The sequence below is a fragment of the Neomonachus schauinslandi genome, chromosome 10 (genome assembly GCF_002201575.2).
Source record: "Neomonachus schauinslandi chromosome 10, ASM220157v2, whole genome shotgun sequence".
Taxonomy (NCBI): Eukaryota; Metazoa; Chordata; class Mammalia; order Carnivora; family Phocidae; genus Neomonachus; species Neomonachus schauinslandi.
The window spans coordinates 10,018,498-10,022,448 of record NC_058412.1 but is presented as its reverse complement, the minus strand read 5'-3'; the positions used below and the strand labels follow the sequence as shown (position 1 = coordinate 10,022,448).

Sequence of the window (3,951 nt, the reverse complement as noted above, 5' to 3'; positions counted from 1 at the left end):
GCTAAAGAAAAGCTTAAAAGGAGTAGGCAAGAACCCATGCTTAGCAGAGAATTTATGATGAAGCTGAACATTTTCAACGTTAAATATTAAAGTTAAAAAATACATACCGAACCAGTCCAATCAGAACTGGTGCTTATGTGAGGTCCTGAGTAAGCAGGGTCAGGGGCCCTTGATCCAGAAAAGTATTGTCATAACACATACATTGGACATCAAAGAAGAGTAATGTCCAGATAATGTAGGTCAAGAAACTGGACTTTCCCAAGTGTCTACTCCGTGCCTGAAACTTTATAAGGTTTAGGCACATAAGTGATCATGTAAGATTTTGGACCCTTCTCCCCTAAAATACTTTCTGTGTCTACAAAAATTTCCTAACCTCTGAACAACTAAAGCTCTGCAGATCAGTGAGTATTGAAAGGTACGGCTTCGCCTCACTTATTTAGCCATAATTAGGACTCTTTTAGGCAAAAGGCTATTGGTTACCTACTCCCGGCAAAATGTTAGTTGCATCCATTTTTGCTTTATTTGTGTAACTGAAGAGTCATTCTGGCAATTTTAGCAAAACAGAGGAAATATTTCCTAATTATTTTCACTGAAAAGTACCATAAGCCCATAAAAGGCAAAACTAATAGTGAATAAACTTGACAATCAGTCAAAATAAATTGCCGTTTCTTTGGTAATTCTGCTACAGATAAGTTCCTATTTCCCTCTCTCAGTGCTTCCTAAGTTGAGTTTGAACAGAAAGAAACTCTTAAACATGGATTTAACTTGATTTAGGTGAAGTTAAGTTGTAATGCAATCTACTGATAAAAATTGATTACTTGGTTTTCTGGAAAATGGGAAAAGTTTTCAATTAGCAATAATCGCGCCTCGGATAAACCTCATTGGCTACGATACTGCCACTGCGCAAAGCTGGAAAATGAAGCTATTTGCTAAAACAGATAATTTTCAGAATTACATATATTGAGATGAAGCATAAGCCTCATGATAAAAATGTAATTAAAATCACTTCATAATAATTTATTTTATAAAATATATTTCTGTTCTGTTCCAACTTTTCAACTTTCTTAGCACAATTGCCAGAGCCTTGGAGAAAGAATATAAATATGCAGTGCATTTTATAATGAAAGTAATTTAATTGATGTTATTAATGACTTCTTTTCACTTTTCAGGGTGGTTTGAGGTGGATTCTCTAAACTCCAGACCATGGTTGTCATTAAGCATTGCACACTTACTCTGGGCACAGAAAAGGATCTCAAATATGTTACAAAATCCTCTTCTTAAATCTGTCTGTGTGACCTTTGGAGAGTCAAATCAAATCTATGGGATTTATCATCCACCTCTGGAAAAATAAGGAGTTAAGCTGGATTATCACTAAATTTCTTCCAGGTTCTAATATTCCACAAAATTGAGTTAGAGGAACATTTCCTCTTAACTTAAGAAGATACAGCTGACCTTTCTAGAGCTGCAAGTTTGTGCAGAGTATGCTGGGCATTTTGCATTCACTTTTTCACTTAATTTTTCTCTGAATGCTGCAAATGTTTCTACAGATGATGAAATCGAAGCTCAGAGAGCTTAACTAGCTAGCAATATACTCCAAAGCCCATGTTTTTCCTACTACATTGGAAATAACACATTTTCTCCCAATGACATGCAGATCAGGGTGCATAATAGAGCCATGAACGACACGGAATGTGTCAAAATTATTATAATTAGTTGCATTTATACATGAAATGTTAAAAACGATCTTTACTTGGAAAATTCCTGTCATAAGCAATATCCAATTTGATCTTTATGCAGTCATTGTGGATAGCAAAACTAAAGTAGAAGAGCTCAAGGCTTGGCCTAAGAAAACCCTGACTTAAAACTCTGCCCCTGCTGTTCTCCAGATCTGTAATTTGGTCAAACTTTTGTTTCCTTAAGCAAATCTGACCTTACAGTGTTTGCATGGAACTTTATCTGTAATTCTGTCCTGACGATCATGATTTGATTTGTTTGGTATACGTGAGGGTCTTTTCAACCAATATATTTTGAATATTTAGAGGACAAAAAATACTGTGTCACTAACAAATAATAACTTAATGTAATTTGTTAAGCTACGTTGGGATTCTCTACATGAAGGATTCCGAGACTAATACCACCCAGAGAGAGGGGTGGTTGTAGTTAGTCACACAGAGTGTCAGAGACAGATGTGAAACACAATCGTTCCTTTGGTAATAAAGGAGAGATTTCACTGCCTCTTCCATGAAACCACATATGCTTTTTACATAGTGTTAGTTAGCTTTGTTGTTTTTGCACACTGGGCAGTTGGGAGAGTTTTGGTTCCCAAGCTGCCATTTGTGATAATCTAAGAATCCATAATAATTATGCTGGTCACTTCTATGTGCACAAAAGCGAACAGCAATCACCTTGAAGCAGAGTTTCATGACTATGGGAGGCATCATTTAAAGGTTTTCTTTCATTTTCATTATGCAGATAGGAGTTGAGTAGATAAACAGTTGCTTAGGTGGAAGGATGTAACGGATTTGTGGTGGCTTGGAGAATCTGCCTGCCATTCCCGAGAGCTCTCAAATACAGACTGTAGAGTGGAAGTGGACAATTTCCATTGGAGGACAGGGACTTCCAGGAAGGAAGGGGACATGGTCTCAGTTCTTATATCCTCAGAATCCAAGATGTGGAAACTGTTTATCTGAACCAAGTGACCCTATTATTGATCTGTTGGAGGAGGGGGATGATATCAGGGGTCTGAAAAAAGAACTCCCTAAGAGAGAAATATGGACTAGGATCTGTGCTAAACAAAATGGCCTGGTGAAGGATGACTGGTTAGATCCTTGCTAAAGGTAAACGTTGGAATGGTGTTGGAGAAGGTGCCTGAGCAAATCACACTGAAAAGTGTGGCAAGCTTGAAGTCTGACAAGAGGCAGCATGACTCTGCCAGGAGGAATTTTTACTTGCAAATTGTTTTTGAAGCAGAGAACATGTATTAAACTGTGTAGAGCCAGTCCTCTAAATGGCACCTATAGCAACAGCCAAAGCAGTTATGCCAATGGGTGGATTTAACATTTTTCTTGAAAAAGGAAGACTCCCTCCTAATCAGGGAAAACAGGTGCTTAAATGTCATTGTAAAAATGTAGGAGATGTGAAAGCATGTGTGTTTTGAGGGAGGTAAGCCTTTCTTATACTTGGTGTTAGTTACCCCCAGGGCAGACAGTCCAGGGACACGGGTCCTTTTGGGATCACAGAAAGCTTGTTACTATCGTTTTGAAATGGAGACCTCCTCTTCTCAGCTAGGTTGGGTGGAGGTTACTCTGAGGTTTTTCCTTCATGCCAGGTATGATTACACTGCTCACCTCCGCACGTGGCATGCACAAAAGCACACTTCTGGCATGGGGGGACCCAGCCTCTGCCTTCAAGAGCCTTACCTCTCCGGGGCAAAGCCTTGCCCATAGAGAGCCATGATTAATGGTCTAAAGAAGCTGTCTGGAATAATCACTAGGAAAACCTATGGAAATTTGAAGGACAGATTCCATCCTGTCAGTATGATGAGAAGCTTCAACAGAGGGAATCGTGACCAAGAAAGCCCATGAATGAGGTATGAAAGTCTAACGGAGAAAGAAAGCAAGACTCCTATTCTTTTCTCTATTTCCTCTTGGGGACCAAAGAGAATACAGCAGTTTTACTATTTACTTTGCAAAAGTGTGTTTATATGTAGAAAACAAATGTTTATGTGGCAAAAGAAATATGGAGCATATCTATTAATTCCTGTATCAAGAAACATCCTTATTCTGCAGAAACTAAGGCACATTTTCTTTGCATATAGCAATTATTTTCACTTGAAAAGCAAACTACTTTACAAAAATGAGGCAGTAAGTTTTAATGGCATATTAAGTCAAATATTATAGCTTTAAAAATGTCTTGGAATAAAAATCAAGGCTGTGGTATTCAGTTAGCTTT

At 38.1% G+C, this 3,951-nt stretch overlaps 1 pseudogene; it reads right to left on the bottom strand.

The window, feature by feature from the left end:
• Positions 1 to 788: 788 nt before the first annotated feature.
• LOC123326154 lies at positions 789 to 911 on the bottom strand (annotated as a pseudogene).
• Between the last annotated feature and the right edge of the window lie 3,040 nt (positions 912 to 3,951).